The sequence below is a fragment of the Equus przewalskii genome, chromosome 2 (assembly GCF_037783145.1).
Source record: "Equus przewalskii isolate Varuska chromosome 2, EquPr2, whole genome shotgun sequence".
Taxonomy (NCBI): Eukaryota; Metazoa; Chordata; class Mammalia; order Perissodactyla; family Equidae; genus Equus; species Equus przewalskii.
In genome coordinates this window covers 59,569,138-59,594,122 of record NC_091832.1, presented here as the reverse complement: position 1 = coordinate 59,594,122, position 24,985 = coordinate 59,569,138, and the positions used below count along the sequence as shown (strand labels likewise).

Here is a 24,985-nt window from a genome sequence, read left to right as displayed (position 1 = left end):
TGGAAGGGTCCTTGGAGATAATCTGATCCACCTTCCCAACCAGTGCAGGAATCATACTCTTGGTTTTTTGTTTTTTTTCAAAGATTTTATTTTATCCTTTTTCTCCCCAAAGCCCCCCAGTACGTAGTTGTATATTCTCCGTTGTGGGTCCCTCTAGCTGTGGCACGTGGGATGCCGCCTCAGCGTGGCCCTACGAGCAGCGCCATCTCCGTGCCCAGGATTTGAACCAACGAAACACTGGGCCGCCTGCAGCGGAGTGCGCGAACTTAACCACTCAACCACGGGGCCAGCCCCCCATACTCTTGGTTTTTGAAGTGATTGTTCTGCTGCTGCTGGAATGCGTCTTTTAAGACAACTCTTTCCATTGGTAGATTTCATTCTGTAGGTTAAAGTCTGCCTTTCCTAGCTTTAATCTGGAGCTATACAAAGTCGAATTCCTTTTTTCTTTTTCGTGAGGAAGATTCACCCTGAGCTAACATCTGTTGCCCATCTTTCTCTTTTTGTGTGTGAGCTGCCACCACACCATGGTCACTGACAGATAAATGGTGTAGGTCCACGTCTGAGGAACTGAACCTGGGCCGCTGAAGTGGAGTGCACCAAACTTAACCACCAGGCCACCAGGACTGGCCCCAAAGTCTAATTCTTTTTCAGTATTCTGGCCCTTCAGGTATTTGAGGACAGTTATGATGCCATCTTCTAAACTTTCTTTTCTCTTTCTAAATATTTTACTTTCTCTTATTTTGTATGTCAAGATTCCCCACCATTATTTTTGCCCATCTTTTGTGTATTCTACTTCTCAGTGGAGACCCAGAATTGAAATAATATCCTTTTAAAAAATCAATTATGATGTTTTTAGCTGCAAGTAACAGATAGCCCCTCCTTATCTGGCTTAAACAATAAGGAATTTGCAGTTTTCCGTACAAAGATGTACATTTTCTTCATATTTGAATATTCCTGGATTTGAGGCATTTTGAACATTTAAGTGAATAGCACATCAATTTAGTTGACAGCATTATTTCCCCTTGATGATTCATAAAATAAGGATGTATCTTCCCATTGATATGTATTGAATTTGACGAAACATGACATTACATCAAATATCAGGAGGTTTTGTGGATAGAGTGGACCCACGATTGGTTGTTTCTTTGCTTTGATTAACACAGGGCTCCAGCGAGGCAGAGAAGCTTTTGGTTTGCCCTCACAGGGTCTAAGATGGCTGCAGCTACTCTAACCATCAAATCACCAGTCAGCAACATCGAAAAGCCAGAAGCAAGAAGCTCCCTTCTTTGTGTTCCTTTTTAAGAAAAAGCAAAATTTAGTGCCCTTCCTTGGTCAGAATTGTCACTTGCCCATTCCTAAGCAGTCACTAACGAGATAGGGAGTACCAGTATTAGCTCAGTTGTTCTAGATCAGTGATTCTCAAACTTGTGTGCACCAGAATGACCTGGAGAACTTGTTCAAACACAGATTGCTGGGCCCCACCCCCCGAGTTTCTGGTTTAGTAAGTTTGATCGGGGACTGACAGTTTGCTTTTCTCACAGGTTCCTGGTTCATCCTGATGCTGCTGGTCCAGGAAATGGAGATGGGCCCGGTGTCCCTTAAGTGCATGGCCAACTGGTATCCAAACAAAATCAGGGTTTTGTTAGCAAGAAGTGAGGGGGGCAGTGTGAGGTAGGCATCTGTCCCTTTGTGTCACAGTATAGATCAGTAATACTCCTAGGTGTTGTAACACACAGAAGTGTGGTTATTACTGTGGCTTGTTCAGAACTAAATTTTGAGAATGGTTTACTTGAATCATATCAAGTAGATCAAGTAGATTGAAGATAGAGTTACTCTCTGACATGGTTTCATGAGGGGGAGAGAAAAGGGTGGCTATTCAGTGACAGTACAGAGAATTGAGTATAGTTTTGGGTAGTATGTGGCACATATTAATAGCTGATGTGTATTAACTCATTTAAACATCTGTCAGATAGGTACTGGTAATAGCCACATTTCACAAAGGAGGAAACTGAGGCCCAGGGAGGTTAAATAATTTGCCCAGTGTGATACAGCTAGTAAATGGTAGATCTGGGTTTCAAAACTGTGCAGTGTGACCTCACAACCCATACTTTAACCATATATTCTACTGAATTCTGTCACTTGGGTCCTCTGTTGCAGGAAGGGTAAGGCTGAGAGGTTTCTTTTGTAGTTTTGGCTTGTGCCAGTATGGTGGGATTAGCATTCTGGTAATTATTCCCTCCCTCCCTCCCTTCTTCCCTGTTGATCTCTACCTGTTTTTGTGTTAGTGGTACATTTGAACATAGTGTAGAACTTAAAACATGATGGTAGCAGTGTCTGCCAGCTTTTTGCCATCTATGCATTTTATAAACCTACCTGCCTTGCATGTAGTAGGGGAAAGAAAATTGTATAGATAGGATTGAGTGCAGAGACCTATGGTTAAACACTTACTTTTTGTTGTTGTTGTTGAATATTATGATATGGAGGCTAATTATCTTCCTAAGAGGGATTGTGTTGGTCAGTCTTTATGGCGAGTAACAAACTAAGCACAAAGGTTTTTAGTTACTCCAGAATTGTTGAGAAAGCTAAAGAAACTCTGGGCCAAGCTTCTAGGCCTGATTCCCAAAAGCAGACTGAAAAACTGAGTTTCCTCATTTTGTGATGTGCCCTGCTTAGCGGTGTAAGCTGTAGCCATATGAAACAACCGGCCATGTTCTCTCCCGTGTAGATCCTTGCTGCTCCCTTTGCCTGGTGTAGTCAGTCCTCCTCTTTCTTGGCTAGTGCTTCTCATCCTTTGGGTTTCATTCTAAATTTTACTGAAAATTTTTTTACTGATCCTGTCATCTTAATTTCCCTCAGAAGTCAGATGCTCCTGCTCTCTGCACCCTGTATTCCTCTGTCATTGTTCCTAACCATTTATTACTGCTCGTTGGTCTAGCTTTCCCCACTCCTCACTGCATCCCAGTGCCTAGCACAGTATGATACTTGAATGTAAGGAGTTGAGTGGTTCAGATTTAAAGTCACTAATTACGCATTTGAAGCTTCATTATGAAAAAATAGATGCCAATCACCAACTTCTAAGTTGTAATTTATAATTTTCGTAATTATAATTAGCTTGACAGATTTTTGCTTTGGTTTGAGTATAATACCCTTTAGAGCATGTCTGATGTAACTTAATGGAGATTGGACAACTGATCTGTTTGCTAATAATTCTTTGGAGTTTGGAAACTAGGAATCTGAGAAGTTTGTAACTAGATGATAACGACTTTAAAAAATAAACTTTTATGGGCCAGCCCCAATGGCCTAGTGGCTAAAGTTTGACGTGTTCTGCTGCAGTGGCCTGGGTTTGGTTCCCAAGCGTGGAACCACACCACTTGTGTGTTAGTGGCCATGCTGTGGCAGCAGCTCACATTAAAAAAAAAAAAGGAAGATTGGCAATAGATATTAGTTCAGGGTGACTCTTCCTCAGCAAATAAATAAATAAGCTGTTTATTTTTGAATAATTTTTATCTGTAAAGACAGCACAGAGAGTTTTTGTGTACTCCTCACCTGGTTTCCCCCATTGTTAACATCGCACATTATCGTGGTACATTTGTCCCAACTAACCTTGGTACATTGCTATTAACCAAACTCCAGACTGTATTTGGATTTCACCAGTTGTTCCTTTTGTGTCTTCTTTCTGTTCCAGGATCCAATTCAGGGTACCAAATTGCATTTTGTTGTCACATCGCTGTAGTCTCCTCTCAGCTGTGATAGTTTCTGTCTTTCCTTGTATTTCATGACCCTGACAGTTTTGGGGAGGACTGGTCAGGCATCTTGTAGAATGTCCATCAATTTGGGTTGGTCTTATGTTTTTGTCATAGTTCGACTGAGGTTATGGATTTTTAGAAAGAATACTACAGGGCTGAGGTGCCCTTCTTGTCACATTATATCAAGGGGTGCATGATACCTACGCAACACCAAGGACGAGGTTAACCTTCATCACTTGATTAAGGTGATGTTTGCCAGGTTTCTCCACTGTAGAGTTACTGTTTTTCTCTTTTCCCACTCTATTCTTTAGAAGCAACTCACGAAGTAGCCCACTCTCAAGGACTGTGTGTGTGCACGCGCACACGCATGTGTGTGTGAACATGTGTCTGTGTGTGTGGGGAGGTTAAGCTCCACCTCCTGGAGAGGGCAGTATCTACATTCTGTAAGCAAGAATTCTGTAAGCAAGATTTGTTTCTTCTCTCCCCCAGAATAAATATTTAGATTTATCACTGTGCAGTCACTTTATAAGTATCTTGATGACAATTTAATAGACATTTAATGAGTGTCTACTATGTGAGAGATACGGTGCTACTTTGGGGAGTGGTAATTTTAACTTTGGGGTCTCATACCTCTTTGGGAAACTAGTAATGCTATAGACTTTTCTCTACAAAAACATAAGATGTGCAAAATTTTGCGTGCAATTTTATGGGTTTCACAGATCTTTGAAACTCTTATGACTTCAGTGAAGACAATCTCTGCCCTCCAGTAGCGCAGTCCAGCTGAAGAGATAGGCAAGTAAGAAAATAGAATATGATGTGTTGCATGCTGTTAAGGAAATACAGGTAAAGTGTTACGGAAACACAGCTGAGGGAGTAGTTTTACTTTGGGTGATAGCCTAGGGAGGGCTACAGAGAGGAGATGCCATTTGAGTTTGGCTGTGAAAAATGAGAAGGAGTTAAATCAATAAAAGAGTGGAAAAACATTCTTCTTTTCTTTTTTTTGAGGAAGATCAGCCCTAAGCTAACATCTGCCACCAATCCTCCTCGTTTTGCTGAGGAAGATTGGCCTTGAGCTAACATCCATGCCCATCTTCCTCTACTTTATATGTGGGATGCCTGCCACAGCATGGCTTGATGAGCAGTGCGCAGGTCCGCACCTGGGATCCAAACCAGCGAACCCCAGGCAGCTGAAGCAGAGAACATGAACTTAACCACTACGCCACCAGCTGGCCTCTGGAAAAACATTCAAAGCAGAGGGAACACAAGCAACAAAGACCTGTGCAAAAATGCGTGGCGTCTTTGGGAATTGGTGAGGATTTGATCTTGCCAGGGTATAGATGAAGTGGAAGGTGGGTTGGATATAAAGTTGGAGAGCTAGGAGAAGGTATAGAGTGGAAAGAGACTTGAATAAGTTTCTCACTTCATACATTTTGAAACGTTTAAATGACTGTGTAATGGTTTTCTACACAGATTATTGTCATCTTTAGTTTTATGACTCAGTAATTTACTGCTTTACTTGCATCATGCGTGTGTGAGTTAAGAAGTGAGTAGGAGGTGAAGAAGTGCAGACCACTTTCTCAAGAAGTTTTGATAGGAAGCGGCTTTGGGGAGGGAGAGAGCTAGAAGAGATTGTGAGGTCCGGAGAAGTTTTGCTTTAAGTTGGGAGAGACTTGAGTGTGTTGAAATGAAAGGAAAGAACCGGTAGAGAAGAAAAGTGAGTAATTGAAATAAGGCTCCTGAAAATGTGGAAAGATGATCTAACACAGAATGGAAACGTTTGCATCAGGGAAGAGTGAAGAAGAAATCTAATTTGTACTTAATTGCTTGTGTATATTGTGTTTAGAGCGATCAGACTTATGTAAGACTTACCGTTGGCTTGTAGGTAAGTTCAGGCTGTGGCCTGGCCATCTGTCTTGCTGTTACTGTATTCAATGTGCTTATTTAATTCCTTATATTAATATATTTAGGGTCTTTGCTAGTTCTGTTGATAGGAAAAAGTATCAGAGAATCCATACCCTTGATGAATTTAGTTGAGGTAATGTAGAATATAGGGCAGATATATAAAAGGATAAAAAATAAGTGTAATGTGAGAAATTCTACAGTTCCTTCTCATGCTTTGGGCTGCAGGCTTCGGCCAGAGCAGTCTCTGTCTTCATGGTTTTTTTGGGCGGTCCTGGGGAAAATGAAGGTAGGGTATGTGGTAGTTTATCTTGTTCTAGATAGTTTCTCACTTAGAAGTGAATTCAGCTGGTTCTACACTTAGTAAATCCTCACTGAGCATTTTTATTCCCCTCTTAGATAATTTTAACTATAAGCTATGAAAAGGACTAATTTTTATGATGACCTCTTTTCTTTTAACTTAGGCCACAATGTTAATCGCTAGTTTCTAATCTGATAGATACTATTTATAAAAGAATTGAACCTCTTATGAAGGAAATTATTCCTAAATAAAGCATTAAAATTTAGCGTATGTTTGAATGCAGAGTTGACTCTATGCTTAACAAAAGGAGGTTTCTGGTCATAATTATAATGCCCTTTGGGCATGGTATTAATTGACTTTGGAAATTAATTTAAACTGAAGCTTCATTAGGCAACCATTACTCTTGCATTTATATTCTTTCTGCTCTAAATCCTTAGTGAAAGTGTATGCTCTTTACTCAAAAACTGTATACCAAAGTTTTCTTGTTGAAAAACTGTCTAGTATTGTAATGATAAACAGCTTTCACTTTAAAGAAATGTTTTCCTGTTGTGATGGATTTTTGAAAAGAAATTTTAATAAAATTACACCATTTTATGAATAATTGACTTTGAAACCTCTAAAGTCAGTATAGTTTATGCCTCTGGTCACATCCATTTAGCAAATATGTGCAAAGCACTGTGGGTTTGTACACTGAATGAGTGACTGAGAGTCAGCAGTGACTAAGAAAGACAAGGTGCCTGCTCTCACGCCACCAGCGTAGTGGAGAGGAACTGAACAAGGTGGTCACTGCTGCGAAAGGAAGGTGTCTGATGTGAGCGTCTGTGGGGAGTGCGCCGTGTTTTATGGGAAGGCATCAGCAAAGACCTCTTTAGTAATATGAAATCTGCAACCCGAGGGATGAGCAGAATCTGGGAGAAGGGTATATGAGGCAGAGGGAACAGCTGTGAGAGAGTGTGCCCGGGGAGTGTGGGGGTCCCGTGGAAGCAGACCTGGGAGGCTGAAGTGTACATATGAGGGGGAGAGCGGGACATGGTGACTAGGGCCACAGGGTCAGGGTCTTGTAAGCATTTTGACTTTATCCTAAAGGCTCCAGAAAACCATTGATGGGAGAAGATGAGATTTACATTTTGGGTGAGATCACTCTGCAATGGAGTTGGGGGGGGGTGGAGTGGAAAATAGATTGTTGGGAGGTTTGAGCAAATGTGGGGAGGCCAGTTAGCCTTCTGTAGTAGTCTCTGCAAGGGATGACAATGCGTGCATTGTGAGAACTTGATGTTAAACTCTACGTTCTGAGAGACCACTGAAATAGGTGAAAACTGTGTACGTGACTAAAACAGCTTATGTCTCTTTCAAGAGGTGTAAAGCTTTATGTGCATATAGTTCTTGAATTTCATCTAAGGATCCTGAATTCTATTAAGGATGTATCCTAAAGATAATGTACAACTATCATGAAATCTTTATTAATTTATTTCTCGGGGGGGATCCCTTGTTTATTTTATAAAATGAAACTTTTTAATATTCAACTTAAGAAGTCTTTGGTCATAATGATTTTAAAACAGATTTTTCTTTTCGGTTTTAAACATATCCAATTACCACTCTGGAATACTTGACCCTTAATTAACTAGTAAGGCAGGGAATTCAGTCTGCTCCAGTGTGAAATAGTGCCGTTTAAAAGTTGGAAGCCTGAAGCAAGACAATAAGACTGTGGTGACCATAACCAAGCCAAGCACACTGTTTTTGAGTAATAAAATAAGCTTGTAAAATGAGCGCAATTCCAGGAGTATGTCATATCAAGACGGGGAAGCAGGTGCCAGTGGTTGGGGGCCTCAGGATGAAGCCATGGGCCTGGCCAGAAGATTTTTATTTGTTTTCATCTCTAATGCAGCTCAGATAAATATGAAGCTGTGCCGGTAGAAAATCTTTTGTATTCCCTATTTGTCTTTTCCTTCCAGGAGGAGTAAAAACTTTATATAGCAGATTTATGAGAATATGATGAGAAAATTTTAGAATTCAATTTTGAGTCCCTAAAGGAGTGTAGACTACCTTACTGAGAAGATTTGAGGAGAAGGATAGAAGCAGTCAGTGGAAAGAATAGAGGATGGAGGGAAGGGTACTTTTGTTTTCTCTTAAAGAATGGGAGGGTAGACCATATTTATAGGCAGAGAAGGAACCAACAGAAAAGAACAGATTACATGTACTCTAGAAACAAAACACACTGGAAAATACCTTCCCGGAGTTAGCCAAACTGCAAGGTTTGAGGATGCAGTCCTCAAGATTGCCCTCACATCTGACAGCAACTGCAAGTTCAGGGGGTTTCCAAAATCACACTGAGGTTTGATAATTTGCTAGAAGGACTCATAGAACTCACTAAGAGCTGTTATCCTCACAGTTACAGTTTATTACAGGGAAAGGATACAGATCAAAATCAGCCAAAGGAAGAGACTCATAGGTCAGAGCCTAGGAGAATTCTAAATGTGTAGCTTCTCTTCTCTCCCATGGAGTTAGGACAGGTGATCCTCTTGGTATCAATGTGTGACAGTATACCTGGAGTATTGCCAACCAGGGAACTCACCTGAGCTTTGGTGTCGAGAGTTTTTATTGGGGCTTCATTACTTAGGCATGGTTGATTGATTGATTAATTGATTGCCCGTGGAGTTGAACTCAGTCTCCAGGTCTCCTGATACTGAGTGACCCAAAGCCTTCACCCTGAATTGGTCTTTCTGGCATGGTCAGCCCCTGCCCTAAGACTGTTGAGTATGACCAACCCTACCCTGAGATCCATTGTGATTGGCTCTTGCCCTAAACAAGGACACTTCTATCAGATGAGACATAGATTACCTCCCAGAAGCTGAGAGAAAGGCTGGACCTCTCTTTGGGCAAGACCAACTTTACTCCACACTTAGATTTTGAAAGGATTGCCTTGAGTTTTATGTTGAGATTGATCTTGAATAGGGGCAAGGGTGGAAGCACACCAGTTAGGAAGACTGTTTGCAGAAGTCTTGAGGGAATGTTGGCTTGACCCCAGGTAATAGTGGCGGGGTAATAAATAGTTCTAGCCTGGAAATATTTTGAAGGAGGAACAGGATTTGTTGATGTATTGGATGTATGTATGAGAGAGAGAGAAGCTGTCCAAGATACCTCTTGAGGCTTTTGGCTTGAGCAGCTGCAAGGATGGAGATGCCATTACTGAGATACTGGAAAGTCAGTTGTCCATCATAAGAATTAGGTGGCTCTTGCCATTACTGCCAATTAAGAAGAAATCATAAAAAGCAGACCTGTACTGATAGTATATTACAAGTCATTAAAAGGAAATCATTCTGTGTGATCCAGATACTTGAAAAAAAAAATCTGTGGTACTTTATAACCCTCATATCAGGCCTCCAAATGAGCAAAAGACCAGCTTACGTGATGTTAATACTCTTATATTGATTCCTCTCTAATAATATTATCAAAGTGATCTAAACTGTATTTAGATATTATTACTTATTTCTGAATAGCAACAGTAGAGTTTCTGAACCCAAAGTTATTCAACCTGTTGAAGCTGATCACATCTTCAGAAGTTCTTGCTCTGTATGTTAGACATGCTACATGCATGACATGTCATATTTCTTCATTTCTAACAGAGAAAGTAGTTTCTTCATGCTCTCTCTTGACCTAGTAAGTTGATTTTTTGGGTCAGTTGAGAGCACTTATCTAAAAAAATGGTTCGTATTGAACTCCTGTGTTCATTGTCTTCATGTAGCTTTCGTCTGCTTTGATGGTGGTTATTTTTATACGTGCTCAGTTTCTTCATTGAGTTAAACTGTGAATGTTGGTAGTTATAATTCGCCAACTGCTGTAGAATAGAAATTTGGTAATTAAAAAGTTCTTTCGAACAGCAAAGTTTTGTTAGTGTTACTCTCTGTTGATGATCAGAATAATACCAAACCATTTGGTTATCCATCTCTATCAATACACAACTTGTCATCTGACAAATCTGTCAGCTAGAGTTTGTGCTATTCTCAAGCCCCAGTAACTCAGTAATATCTTTGTTGCGTTATGGAAAATAAAAAGTTTGCTTAAGACTGCTTAGGAAAACTTACTATCATTGGGAATTGTGACTAGATGAACTCAATTCTAATGACATTTAAATTTGTTTCTAACAGTTGAAAGGAATAACTAGAAAAGAAGTATTCTGTTAAAAAGCAAGTTGAGGATCAAATTATCATTTCTTGGCTTTCTACTCTGGTTTAGTTCTCTGGGCTCCTAACTTAATTCTATTCTTTTGTTTTGGAAGGCAAACACCTTAGTGAAATAAAACATTGGTGTTACTGAAGTTAAAAAAATAAAGAGAAAATGGAAGTCTGTGGTGAGATATATACTTTATTAGGAAAAAGGTTCAACTAAAGTTCTTCAGGTGCAAGAAATCTCATCCTGGTAGTGATAAATCATTCCCTTTTTTTGGTGAGGACGATTGGTCCTGAGCTAACATCTGTTGCCAATCTTCCTCTTGTTGCATGAGAAAGATTGTCCTGAGCTAACATCTGTTGCCAATCTTCCTGTACTTTTTGTATGTGGGATGCCGCCACAGTGTAGCTTGACTAGTGGTGTGTAGGCCTATGCTTGAGATCTGAACCTGCGAACCCCAGGGCTGCTGAAGTGGAGCGTGTGAACTTAACTACTACGCCACTGGGTGGACTCTGACAAATCATTCTTAAGTGATTGCTTACATTGACTTTTCTTGTCTCCCTCCCTCCCTTTCTCCCTCTTTCCTTCCCACAATTTATTATATATCTAGATTCAAATCTTAAAAAAAAAAGTAATATAACATTAGCCTAGCACATTAAAAAAACGTGTTCAACTTTGAATCATGCAGATAAGACCAGTGATATATGCTCGGATATTTTAAGGAAGCAAAGCTAAGGGCCTTCTCCAGAATATTTCAGAGAGAACCGCCATAGACAGCAAGGGGCCATGCTGTTATTGAAGTTTTTCAGGGAGGACTCCCCCTACTGCAGTACCCCACAGCTCATAGCACAAAAATTGTTTCCCAAATATCCAATGAGTATAACATTGGGGAAAGGAAAGAGGAACTAGAAAAAAATCCCTAAGAAATTAGGGAATGAGCTTTTTCAGAGCTACTCACAGAGACTCATATGTGAATCAAATTATTTTGCATTTCTCCTTTCCTTGGGAAAAATTCTAACATAATTTTAGATTAAGGAAAGAGAACATAAAAACTCCAACCAGTGAATACCATGGACAGTTTACATCTGTACTATGATTAAAGGAGGTAGACAGAAGAAAAGGGAAGAGAAAAAATAAAGGATTCCAAGGTTGGAAGGAATTTTAATTGATCATTCTATTCAACTTCCTTTTTTCAGATTTCAGGTTGTACTTGTGTTAGTATTTAGTAGGATAAATATTTCTGGATCTCAGGATACAAACATAAAAAACACTCTAATTAGGTACTAATTTGTGTTTCCTTCAAGGAAGTGTTATCAGTTCTTTAATCTGATAGCCAAAACAGGTATATCAATTTGTAGTCCATGTGTCTTCTTTATGTTTTAGTTCAGTGAATTTTGATAAAGTGAATACTCCCATGTGGCCAGCATCTAGATCAAGAAACCAGAACCATGGAAATACCCTGTAGTTACTAAAACTACTCTTCCTCCCTGTCCCCTCCCGCTAAGGGTAACCGCTGATCTTGGCTTCTAACGCCATGGAGGAGTTTTACCCGTGTGTGAATGTTATATGGACGGTAACATACAGATACTTTGGTGTCTGACTTCTTTAGCTCGACATTGCTTTTGAGATTTCACCATGTTGTTGTGTATATTCGTAGACTATGATTTCTCATTGCTCTGTGGTGTTCCATTGTCCGAATATACGATTTACTTATCTGTTCTAATAATGATGGGCGTTTGCGTTGTTCTAGTTTTTGGTTATCAGGAATAATGCTGCTATGAACATGCTCGTATCTGTCTTTTGATGAACATCTGTCACAGTCTGTTGGGTATGTTTTTAAGAGTAAAATTGCCATGTTATAGTTTGTTTTAATATATTTTTCATCAACTCAAACACTTTTATGTTTGGTTTAGTTTTCTGTCATGTTATTCTTTACTATTTTTATTTGGCATTTTCTTTCTTTTTTTTCTTTCTGGATATTGTCTTATGATCAGTTTTAGTAGATGCTGACATTTTTATAAAGTAGTTGTGTCAGTTTACACTCCCACTAACAGTTTCCTTCACATCCTTGCTGGTACTGTTTGTTTCGTTTTACCTATTCTTTTGAGCATATAAAACTTCATACCATTATTTGTGTACCTGTATGTTTGATTTCATATCTGGTAGTGTTTTTATTTCAGAGTTTCCTGGTCAGTCTTGCTTCTTTATTCCTCAAGGTGAACTTTAGGATCATTTTGCAGTTTACAAAATAAATATGTTGGGATTTTTATTTAGACTTTTATTTTATGAGTTATGTTAATGTGAATTGGCAACTTGCAATATTGAGTCTTCCAATTTAGAATAAGACATGACTTTCCACTTAATTCACGGATTCTTTTATGTCCCTCAGTTGAGTTATGTAGTTTATATAGATTATTCAGATTTCTTCGTAAGTGGATTCCTTATTGTGTTATGCTTTAAAAAGTCTGAATATGGTATTTTCTTTTTTATCTTCTAATTGGAATAAAAACCTTGATAAGGTATATTTTTCAAATGCTTTGCTATAGTCTTCCCATTGGATATTATTTTGAGTATTCAGTTTTCATAACTGAAATTAACATCTTTGTGTGTGTATTTGTGCATTTTATTATTATTATTCTCCTTTCTAAAAGGAATTGGCCAATTTTATTTGTAGGAACAGTTTGAATAGCATTAGAACAACCTGTTCCTTGACTGTATAAAAGATCACAAATGAAATATCTGGACTTGATTTTTGGAATGTAGCTTTTTGCTTTCTCAGTTCCATACATGGTATTATCTATTGAGGTTTACTATTATTCCTTGAGTCAGTTTTTCTGACTATTCACTGGACCTTGTTCTCAGATTTATGAGCATTGAGTTAAGAAAATAGTTTTCTGTAATTCTTTTTACTTTCCTATTTGTTTTTTTTCTTTTTTCAGCTTTTGTATTTATGGTTTCTCTCTTTAAATTTAGAGTAGACTGATTAGTGACTTACAGGTTGTGGTGAGTTTTATCAGATATAGCCTTTGTTCTCCTTTTTTGCTTGGATTTCAGTTTATATTGTTATTAGTTCCTCTTCTCTGACTTCCTAGAGTCATGATATTCTTTTCCTGACTTCTTTATTTGTATGTTTATTAATTTATTTTCATTCTTTCTTAGTAACATAGATATTTAAAATATAAGCTTTTTCATGTTATAGATTGTCAGTTACCCATAGATTGTTGACATGGTTTTCATTTTAATTATAATTTTCTAGATAATCTATAATTGTGTCTTTGATTTCCCCTTTGGCCTAATATTCACTTATGAGAAGAGTATTTTAAATTCTAATAGGTTAGTTGAGTTTTTGTCGTCGTTGTAAATCTCCAGTTTCATTGTATCATGATTAGAATGTTTGAATGATTTCTTCATTTTATAATTTGATAAGATGTTCTTTACTGCTCTACTGTGGGTTCGCTTTTTGTGTAGAATTGTGAATCCTTGAATAGAAGCATGATTCTCTTTTCCTGATGTAGAGTTAGATGTGTGAGTGTGTACTTGGGTGTCCCAACTTAATGTTCTTCTGTGTTCTTAGTTTTTTACTTACTTGATCTGTCAAGGCCTGAAAGAAGTTTATTAAAACCTCTATTGACTGATAATTTTGTGTCAGTTTCTTCTTTGTAGTTTTAAATGTGTGGTGTGTGCATATTTAATTTTTTAAGTTTTGTTGAAATATAGTTGACTTACAGAAAATCACACACCTTTGAAGTACAGTCATGAGTTAGTTAACAACAGGGATACGTTCTGAGAAATGCAGCCCTAGGTGATTTCATCGTGCGAACATCACAGAGTGTACTTACACAAACCTAGATGGTATAGCCTACCACACACCTGGGCTATATGGGATAGCCTGTTGCTTCTGGACTACAAACTTGCACAGCATGTTACTGTACTGAATACTGTAGGCAGTTGTAACACAATGGTGTTTGTGTATCTAAACATATCTAAACATAGAGAGGGTACAGTAAAAATACAGTATAAAGATAAAAAATGGTACAGCTGCATAGGCACTTACCACCACTGGAGCTTGCAGGGCTGGATGTTGCTCTGAGTGAGTCAGTGGTGAGTGAATGTGAAGTCCTAGAACGTTACTGTGCACTACTATAGGCTTTAGAAACCCTACGCTTAGGCTACCCTAAATTTATAAAAAAATGTTTTTCTTTCTACAATAATAAATTAACTTTAGCTTACCATAATGTTTTTACTTTACAGACTTTTAAATTTTAACTTTTTGACTTTTTTGTAATAACCCTTAGCTTAAAATACACATTGTACAGCTGTACAAATATATTTTCTTTCCTCATATCTTTATTCTGTAAGCTTTTTTCTCTTCTTAAATTTTTTTATTTTTTTAATTTTTGAACTTTTTTGTTAAAAACTAAGACAAACACCCACATTAGCGTAGGCCTACAGAGGGTCGGGATCATCACTATCACTGTCTTCCACCTCCCTGTCAGTTCCTCCTGAGGGACCTGCCAATCTTCGTGAGGAGGCGTGACTGTTTTCAGAAATATGTCCATGGTGGTTTTCTTGGTTTGTTTCTTGTTTTTCATCATAGACTTTCTTGTAAGCAGATAAGGCACTGTGAACATTCCTCTTTATTAATGAAAACCTTTCAGCGTTGAGGTCCGTGTTTTCATACTGTTTAAGGAGCTTGTTGAGGTCTAAAAAAGCTTCTGCTCAACCCTTCACTGTGAATCTTCTTAGGGGGTTCTTCTTCTTTGTCTTCTCCTGCAGTTTCCTTTTCTCTTCCCTCTTCTTTGGCTATGCATTTCTGTTCCAGTTCCAACAACAACTCATTAAGTAGTTCCTTAGGAACCATTTCTAAGAGCTCTTCAATGTCGTCCTCATCCACACCCAGGTTAAAGTTATTTGCATGTCAGCCACATCCTTGTTGATTGTTGCAGCCTCCTCATCCTTGGCAAATCCTTTGACGTCATGGACGAACCTCTTGAATGTCTTCTTCCAGGTGCCACTCATACACTCCTTGGTGACACCACCCCAAGCCCAAGCAAAGTTCTTGATGCAGTTATAGAATTGTCATCCTTCCAGAATTGCTTCAGTGTCTTCTTAGCGTCTTCCTCAGTTGCAGCAATAGTGTGGGCAAAGGTCTTCCTCAGGTAGTAGGCCTTAAAAACTACTGTAACTCTTGGATCCATTGGTTGGATCAAAGAGATGATGCTTAAAGGGAGAAAAGCTGCTTTCATATTGGGATGAAGATCATCAATAAAAAGAGGACGTCCAGGAGTGTTATCAACAGTAAGCAAAATCTTGAAAGTTATGTTATTCTCCAAACAGTACTTCTCCATTTCGCTGGCACAGCAATTCAAGAGGGCATCTTGGAAGAGAAGCTGGGTCATCCATGACTTCTTATTGCTCCTGTAGTGCACTGGCACTGTGTGCTTATTGATGTGCTTGAAGGCCCTGGGGTCCTCATTGTGTTGGATCACAAAGGGTTTTAATTTGTAGCCTGCGACATGCCTGTAAGAAAGACTGTTACCTTGTCCTTAAAAGCCTTGTAACCTGGCATCGATGTAGCCTCCTGGTGGATGAGAGTCCTTTCAGGCATCCATTTCCAGAATAGGAGGGTTTCTTCCATATTGAATATACTCTGGCAGGTAATTTCCCTCCACAATCAGCTTATCTAGAGTTTCCAAAGATTCTTCAGCTGCCTTCACATCAGCACATGCAGACTCACCACTCACTTTCACATTATGTAATGAGTAATGATTCTTGAATTGTTTAAACCACCCAGAGCCAGCAGTAAATTCAACCTCACAGTCAGGTCCAGCCTTTTCTTTCAGCATCTCAAACGAACTTTTTGCTTTGGTGGTGATCATCCTGGTGGTGAGAGGGACACGCTTCTGTGTCTGGTCTTCAATCCAGGTCATTAGAAGTTTCTCCAGGTCTGATATAGGCCCTTCTTGAATTTTTGTTAGTCTCGTTGCCTTCAGTGAAGCAGGTCCTTTAACAGCTTCTGTCACTTTGTTCTTGTTCTCAAGATTGTAGCTATGGTGGAATGGGACACTCCTGATAGAAAGCAATAACCATCACTAATTTTCCACTTTCATAGTCCTTAGTCACTTTTGATTTTGTTTCCAGGTCAGTGACTTGATTAGCTTCTTACTGGCAACATTAGCAGTGGATTTTGTACACTTAGGGGCCATATGAATAAACACGAGCTTGAATTAAGCACAAGAGAAAATGATGCAATTAAGAGACATGGTAAACATGAGATAGATGTATGAGGCTGCTGCCAGTGTAACACAGCATACTGGTTTACAGTAGACTTTCTTTTTCTAAGTAGAAAGAGTACTCTAAAATAACAATAAAAGTATGGTATCATAAATACATAACCCAGTAACATAGCTGTTTATCATCATTATCAAATATTATGTACTGTACATAATTGTATGTGCTATACTTTTATACGACTGGCAGTGCAGTAGATTTACACCAGGATCACCACAAAACATGAGTGATGCGTAGCGCTGAGACATATGACAGCTACGATGTCACTAGTGATAGGAATTTTTCAGCTCCTTTATAATCTTGTGGGACCACCATCGTATGTGTGGTTCGTCACTGAAACATCATTTGGCAGCGCATGACTGTCTGTAATTTGATATGTTTTGAAATATATATCCCCACCCGTGAGATCCATAATCAAGATAATCAACATATCCATCACTCCCCAAAGTTTCCTTGTGCACCTTTATAACCCCTCCTTGTTAACCCTCCTGTCCCCAGTTAATCACTGATCTGCTGTCTTTCACTATAGTTTACTTTTTCTAGAATTTTATATTAATGAAATTATATACTATGTCCTCTTTTCTATTTAGTTTCTTTACTCAGCATAGTTATTTTCAGATTCACCCGTGTTCTTCTGTGTATTAAGGTTCATTCCTTTTTACAGCCCAGAAGTATTCCATTGTATGAAATCACTACTTTGTCTATCGATTCGTCTGTTAATAGATACTTGGGTGGTTTCCAGGTTGGGGCTATTACAAATAAATATGCTGTGATCATTTTTGTACAAGATTTGTGTGGACACGTATTTTTTGGGGGGGTGTTAAATACCTAAGAATGCATTGGCTGGGTCATATGGCATATGTTTAGAGTTTTACGATACTGTTACCGTTTTGCAAAGTGCTTATACTATTCAGCATTCTCATCAGCAGCGTGAGAACTAAAGTTGCTTCGTATCCTTGCTGTATCAGTTCACTAGGGGTGTCATAACAAAATACCACAGGTTGAGTGGCTTAAACAATGGACATTTATTTTCTTATAGCTCTGGAAACTGGAAGTGCAAGATCAAGGTATTGGCAGGGTTGGTTTCTCATGAGGCTTTTCTCCTTGGCTCCTAGATGGCTGCCCTCTTGCTGACCCTTTACTTGGTTTCTCTCTGTAATCCCTTTTTGTCTGCAAATTTCCCCCTCTTATAAGGACACCAGCCAGTTTGGATTAGGGCCCACCCTGACATTTTAACGTAATTGTTTCTTTAAGAGCTTTATCTGCAAATAGGTCTACAGTCTGTGGTCCTGGGGGTTAGGGCTTCAATCTACAAATTTTGAGAGGACACAGTTCATAACACTTGCCAACACTTGGTATGATCAGTAATTTTAGCCCTTCTAATAGATGTATAATGGTATCTCTTTGTGGTTTCAGTTTGCATTTCCCTAATGATTAATAATGTTGAGCATATTTTCATGTGCTTATTGCTATCCATATATCTTCTTTGATGAAGTTCAAATTTCATGCCCATTTTTAACTGAGGTGGTTTGGTTTCTTGAGTATTAAGAAATTTTCATTTTGGATACAAGTTCTTTATCAGATACGTGCTTTGAAAATATTTTCTTCTAGTCTCTGTCTTTTTTCATTCTTGTAACAGTATCTTCTAATGAGTAGAAGTGTTAAATTTTGATGAAGTCAATTTTACTAGTTTTTTCTTTTATGGATCATGCTGTTGGTGTCGTATTTTAGAGATCTTTGCCAAACCTAAGAACACGAAGATTGTCTCTTATTTTTCTTCCAGAAGTTTTATGGCATGAGCTTTTATGTCTAGGTCTGTGATGCATTTTAGGTTACTTTTTGTATATGGTATGAAGTATGGGTCAGTTGGGTTTTTTTTTTGCATGTCAGCATCAAGTTGTTCTCCTGCCATTTGTTGAAAAAGTTATTCTTTCTTTACTGTATTGCCTTTGCACCTTTGTCAAAAATCAATTGACCATAAATGTGTAAGTCTGTTTCTGAGCTCTATTCTATTCCATTGATCTTTTTACATATCTTGATGCCAATACCACACTGTCTTAATGAATGTAGCTTTGAAAATTAGTCCTGAAGTCATGTGTTTTAAGTCCTCAGACATTCTTCTTCCTTTTCAAAGCTGCTTTGGATCTTCTTGGTCGTTTGCATTTCAAATGCATTTTAGAGTCAACTTGTAAATTTCTACAAAGACGTGTGCCAGAGTTTTTGGTTGGAATTGTGTTGAATTTGTACATCAGTTTGGGAAGAATTGAAATCTTAATATTAAACCTTCTGATCCGTGAACATGATACACATCTCTCCATTTATTTAGGTGTTCTTTAATTTCTCTCGGCATTATTTTGTACTTTACAGTGTAAAGTTCTTGTGTGTCTTTTGTCAGATTTATCCCTAGTTTTGTATTTTCTGATACTACTGTTAATGGTATTGTTTCGTTAGTTTCAATTTCTGGTTGTTCATTGTGGGTTTATTATAGCAATACCATTGAATTTTTGTGTGTGTGTGTGAGGAAGATTGTTGCTGAGCTTACATCTGTGCCATCTTCCTCTATTTTTCGTATGTGGGAGCATGGCTTGATGAGCAGTATGTAGGTCCGCGCCTGGGATCTGAACCCGCTGAAGCAGAGCGTGTGAACTTAACCGCTACGCCATCAGGCTAGCCCCTTATAATCTCTCTTTTAACTCTCACTTAATCTTAGTTCTGCAGGTATTTATATAGTTTATGCTCATACCAGTCTTTATATGTCTCTGTAGTCATTTTAGTTTTCCGAAGCTTATTCCTCAGGAAGTTGAGAACAACTTTTCTTGAGTTCTTGCATAGTGATAACTGTCTGCTTGATACTTGTAGGTCGCATGTGCTGGATGTAAAATTCTTAGCTTGCATTTTCTTTCTGTAAGTATCTTAAATATGTTGCTTTGTTTTTTTCTGGCATAAAATATTCCTGACAGTGTCAAATGATATTTTCCTCTGTAAGTCGTGCTCTTTTTGCCTAGAAGTCCAAGAGACTGGATCTTTATAAAGTCCAGTAATTTTTTAGGATATGTCTGATGTTGGTCATTTGGGCTTGGTAGTCTCAGATATGTGCTGTGTTCTTTCAGTATGTAGCTTCTCGTCTTTTTCTTTCAGGAGAATGTTCTTGCATTATAGCTTTCAGCATTCTGTTCCATTGCTTTGTTGTCGTTTTGTCAGAGACTCCTATTTTCTGTTAGATCTTCCTTTCCCATCTTTAATATTTGTTATTTTCTCTTGCGTCCTTTTTATCTCTTCATTTTCTTTTATTTAAAAAATGTTCTCCTTTTAACCGTCTGTTTCTCTTACAGCACATTTGTGTTTAATCGCTCTTGTCCTCTAAAATAATTTTCATTACTAAAATGATGTTTTCTTTTGTTATTCTTCCTTGAGTTTTATCACCTCTTTTCTGAATTTTTTAAAAAAAATTTTGATTTACATTCTTTCATGCCTTATCATTTTAATATGTTTTAGCTGGTTTTGAAAAAACTTTTCTTTTTGGCGTGCTTTTGTTGTCTAGGATCTGACTTGAGTACTTGCTGTTGCTTGGAAGATAGTTTTCTACGACTCTTAGAAGGAGGATTATTTAGTTTGTTTCCCCCACCTCATCATGTTCCTTCTGTTGTGGTTTTGCGCAGAAAGCTTGCTTTCTGAGATTTCCTGGTTCCCCTCTCCGTGCTTTGCTTAGACCTCTTCTTTCTTTGACCTCTCTTGTCCCTCTTTTGTCTAATTTTGATTCCACGCACAGCATTTTCTCCTTAGTGTGGGTCCTTGTCCTGGAAGGGGGATCCTGCAGGGTCAGTTTCCGGAGTCCGTGGGGGCTAGACTGCTCCAGCCCTGTGGGCCTGCACTCACCTGCGTTTGGAGTGGGCAGAACCCCTCCTGGTTTCAGCTGCTAATCTGAAACTGGTCTCTTATGCTTTCCAGCTAAGAATACCCAAGGGCTGTTGACGGTTCTCCTGTTCTGTGACCCGAGCTGGCAAACATCTCATTGCTTTTCTCTGCTTTCTTCTGCACCGAAACTAGTAACATGGTCTTATTGCTGCTGGTGTTTTGTTCTTGCCTGCTTGTGCTTTGGAATTCGTGAGGATTCTTTTTTCTTTTTCCTCCCAGAGCCTCCCAGCACACAGTTGTATATTCTAGTTGTAGGTCCTTCTGGTTGTACTGTGTGGGACGCCACCTCAGCATGGCCTGATGAGTAGTGCCATGTCCGCATGCAGGATCCAAACTGGTGAATCCTGGGCTGCAGAAGCGGAGCGTGTGAACTTAACCACGGGGCTGGCCCCCAGTGCGGATTCCTGTCATCTAGTTGTGTCATTAATGTTGTCTGAGAATTTTTGCTTTTGTTACCTAAACTGTTTTTGTAGTCTGTTTTTATATTTCATTTAGAGAAAATTTTAGTTTTCTGTACAGAAAAGAGAAGAACTTTATATATTATTTCACAGAAAAGAATCTACTTTTATAAAGTAACAGCTTGTCATGAAGGCTAAGAGGGTAAATTATCAATTAAAGCTTTACAGTTTGCATTTAATATTAAAGGATAATGGTTTTATTGTGAAATTACCATAGAGTGGGTTAGAGAACTAATTGTTTTTATTAATCACCAACAAGTAACTAAAGTTCATCCAGAATGTGGCGTCTAGCTGACTCTATATTTGTATGTTATTGAAAATTTCATTTTGAGGTCAATTTTTTATCATCAGCTAATGAAGTGGTACAGATACTTCAATGTAAAAAAAAATGTTCCTGACTTGGAAATAAGTTATTTCTTTAATATGGTTTTGCCTGTTTTGAGAATACAGAATACTTCAGATAAAATCAGTTGTTTTATGAGGATTCAGAGAACTGGGAATTTATCTAATTGTCCTTCTTGCTATATCAATCCTCAATTTCCTGTTTTCATCAACTTGAAGACCCCCTTGGTTGTAAGAGGATTTTGATTTTGATTTTTTTTTAAACTGGCTACCTCTTTTGTTTCATAGAGTGGGGGAGGGCCCAGAAGGAGAACTAAAAATAAGATAGTTCTGCTTCTTAATATTTTCTCAGCTTAATTATTTCAGTAAGAATCTGAAATCAAATATAGAATGGAAAACAAATGTAGGCAAACCATCTGAGAGCCAATAGTATAGTTTAGACATTGGATCACAGTATTCATTCAGTAGCAGTTTGGGTATCTGTGATATGCTTTATTGTTAATGTCGTCAAATCGATTGCAACTCCTATTGACCCAGTGTGCAGCAGAGCAGAACCTGCCCCGGCTGTTTGCACCATTCTCTCACCCTCGGTGCTATAGCAGACAATGTTCTGCTGCTATTCATAGGGTTTTCATGGCCAGTCTTTTCAGAAGTAGTTGGCCAGGTCCTTCTTCCTAGTCTGTCTTAGGTCTGGAAGCTCTGCTGATATGATATGCTGTATTGAATGATAACTGTTAACAGTAGAAACTTACTTGAAAAATGTAGTTTTCTTTTCTTATATTAGATGCCTAACCAGTGTTCTGTTCTCAGATAAAATGGTTCTGACCTAACTCTTGGTTATTCATGCTAATGGAAGAAGGTGGTGGGAAAGCCTTATCTGCCAACACTTCGACATAAGGCTGATACAGATCTGTCCCAAGTACAGGCAGTTCATTATGGGAAGTACCTGCAGGATCTCCATATAATCTTGGCAATTTGTAACATTTTTCTGGGGTAGATTAAGGGCAGGGTTTTAGCATGTGTTTACATGTAGTCAGTTGCTAAGGCAGAGGCAGACATTCTCCTTGGGAATGTTGTTTACGTTGGATACAGTGACAGGAAGACCCTACATTACTGCTCTTCAAAGATGGAAGGGGCTTGCTGCCTGCTTCAGGTAGGGCCGTTAGAAGGGACTCAGTGCATTTACTATGTGTCGAGGGAGAATTGTGTCAAGAAATAGGATTTTGGGGGCTGGCCTGGTGGCGGAGTGGGTGGTTGTGCACTCAGCTTCGGTGGCCTGGGGTTTGCCGGTTCAGATCCTGGGCACAGACCACTGCCTGTCAAGCCATGCTGTGGGGGCCTCCCACATATAAAGTAGAACAGGATGGGCACAGATGTTAGCTCAGGGCCAGTCTTCCTCACCAAAAAGAGGAGGATTGGCGGTGGATGTTAACTAAGGGCTAATCTTCCTAAAAAAAAAAAAAGAAAGAAAGAAAGAAAGAAATAGGATTTTGGACGTCTTATTTTTTGGTCTGTTTAATATGTCCATCTTGTTCCAGTATTTCTTTATTTACCTTAATTAAAAGTCTTAGGATTCTTATACAATTCAGAAAGCCTGAGATTTAAGGGGAGATAATAAAGAAGAAAAAAAAGACTGGAAGGAGATTCAGAGCCAAACTGTTTTCTTACTTATTTCAGTTTAACTTCTTCAACAAAATCTCTATGCTGCTTGTGCTTCATACATATATTGCTCCCATTGTGGAATGGTATTTTTCCACTTAGAAAAAATATTTTGTCTCCTGAGTCCATTTGATCTAGAAGAGCAAGTTTTAAAGAGATCTTTTTCCTGTTCTCCGTTTCTTCTAGAAAATTGGAGGTGGTGGAGATATGGTGGCGGTTTGCCTGACCCTCACCTAGGGTGTGATGGTAGAGAACCTAGCCTCACATAAGTGGCTTTAAATGAGACTTTTATGAGGCCTTAAGATGAGAGACATACTGTCTAGGTTTGAGAGAGAATTTCTCCTATTCTGGCTAGAATATGCGAGTGAATAAAGATTTCTATTAGCCTGGACCCCCTGTATTCTTTACAGTTGTTTCTTTTCTCTTTTATTATCAAGTATGTGTTGTACGGGAGAAGTAGATTGAAGCCAGTTGACTAGGGTATTTAGCTGTTAACTAAAATTTCGTGGGATGGTAGCCCACCAATCTAGTAAGGGCTTAGCTTAATAAAAGTGTTTGATTTGCGTTCAATTGATGTGAGATAGAGTCTCGCAGTCCTTAGTATGCAGGAATTAAGTGAATTCACTTGCTTAGAGCTTTGAAGGCTCTTGGTCTGGATGTTAACCTAAATTCCTAGTCCAAAATTGATAGTATGGGGGTTAGGGGGAGGAGTAGGGAGGATATAACAATTAACGGGGGTAAGAGAGTAATTCGTTTGGTTTCGAATTGTCATTTTATTTTTATGTTGTTTGTGGATGGAAATATGGTCAGTGAGGTGGAATAGGTTAGTCGTATGTAGAAGTAGAGGTTGAGTAGTGCTATAATGGCTATTAGTGTGGGGAGGATGATGCTGCTGTTTTTGGTGAGTTCTTGGATGATCATTCATTTGGGTATGAATCCTGATAGTGGGGGGAGGCCTCCTATGGATAGTAAGGTAATTAGGATTAGTGTAGTGGTTAGAGGTGTTTTGTTTCATGTGTGGGAGAGTGATAGTGTTGTAGTGGAGGAGCTGTGGATAAATAGTATGAATATTGTGAGTGTTATTATAATGTAAATTAATATGTTTAGTATTGTCAGTGTTGGGTTATATGCTAGGACAGCTGTTATTCATCCTATATGCGCGATCGACGAGTATGCTATGATTTTTCGTAGTTGGGTCTGGTTGAGACCGCCTCAGCCTCCTACTAGGATTGACAGTACGGCTATGGTTAGTAAGATATTTAGGTTAATTGAGGGTGAGATTTGATATAGGATTGATATTGGGGCTAGTTTTTGTCATGTAAGTAGGATGAGACCTGATGTTAATGAGATGCCCTGTGTGACTTCGGGTACTCAGAAGTGGAATGGTGTGAGTCCAAGTTTTATGGCGAGAGCTGAAGTTATAATGATGGACGCTGTGGGGTTGAAGACTTTTGTGATTGTTCATTGGCCTGAGTGTATGAGGTTAATGATGATCGCTATTATGAGGAGTATTGATGCGGTAGCTTGGGTTAGAAAATATTTGGTGGAGGCTTCTATGGTTCGGGGATTGTACTTTTTTATTAGGATGGGGATAATGGCTAGTAGATTTATTTCGAATCCGATTCAGATTATTAGTCAGTGTGAGCTTATTATAACGATTATAGTTCCTAGAAGAACTGTTATTAGAATAGTTGTGAAGATAAGGGGGTTTATTAGTACGGGAAGGGTGTAATCCAACATTTTCGGGGTATGGGCCCGATAGCTTATTTAGCTGACCTTACTTGTAGGACATGGTGTAACTCGGTAGCACGGAAGATTTTGAATTCTCAGGAGCAGGTTCAATTCCTGTGGTTCTAGAAATAAGAGGGTTTGAGCCTCTATGTTTTACTCTATCAAAGTAACTCTTTTGTCAGACATATTTCCTATGTTTGTGGTGGGATGCTGGATAGTATGATTGGAAGTGAGACGTGTCATATGCAGAGGGCTAGTGTGAGTGGTAGGAAGTTCTTTCATAGGAGGTGTATAAGTTGGTCATATCGGAATCGTGGGTAGGATGCTCGGATTCATAGGAAGGAACATGTTAGAAGGAGGGCTTTAATGGTGAAATTAATTGAGTAGAGTTCTGGCAGGTAGGGGTTGTGAAATGCTCCTAGAAATAGGGTTGTTGTGAAGATGTTTATTATGATGATGTTTGCGTATTCTGCTAG

At 38.7% G+C, this 24,985-nt stretch overlaps 1 protein-coding gene and 1 long non-coding RNA gene across 2 annotated transcripts in view; both read left to right on the top strand.

Annotated features, from left to right (window-relative positions):
* The window catches only part of XKR6 (XK related 6), a 310,197-nt gene that overhangs the window by 38,060 nt on the left and 247,152 nt on the right, over positions 1–24,985 (top strand). The gene's annotated exons all lie outside the window — the stretch shown is intronic.
* Positions 15,629–24,985, top strand: part of LOC103541536 (uncharacterized) — a 50,991-nt gene continuing 41,634 nt past the window's right edge. The window contains exon 1 of the long non-coding RNA XR_011537709.1: positions 15,629–15,770. This is a non-coding gene — a long non-coding RNA (uncharacterized lncRNA). The remainder of the gene's footprint in view (positions 15,771–24,985) is intronic.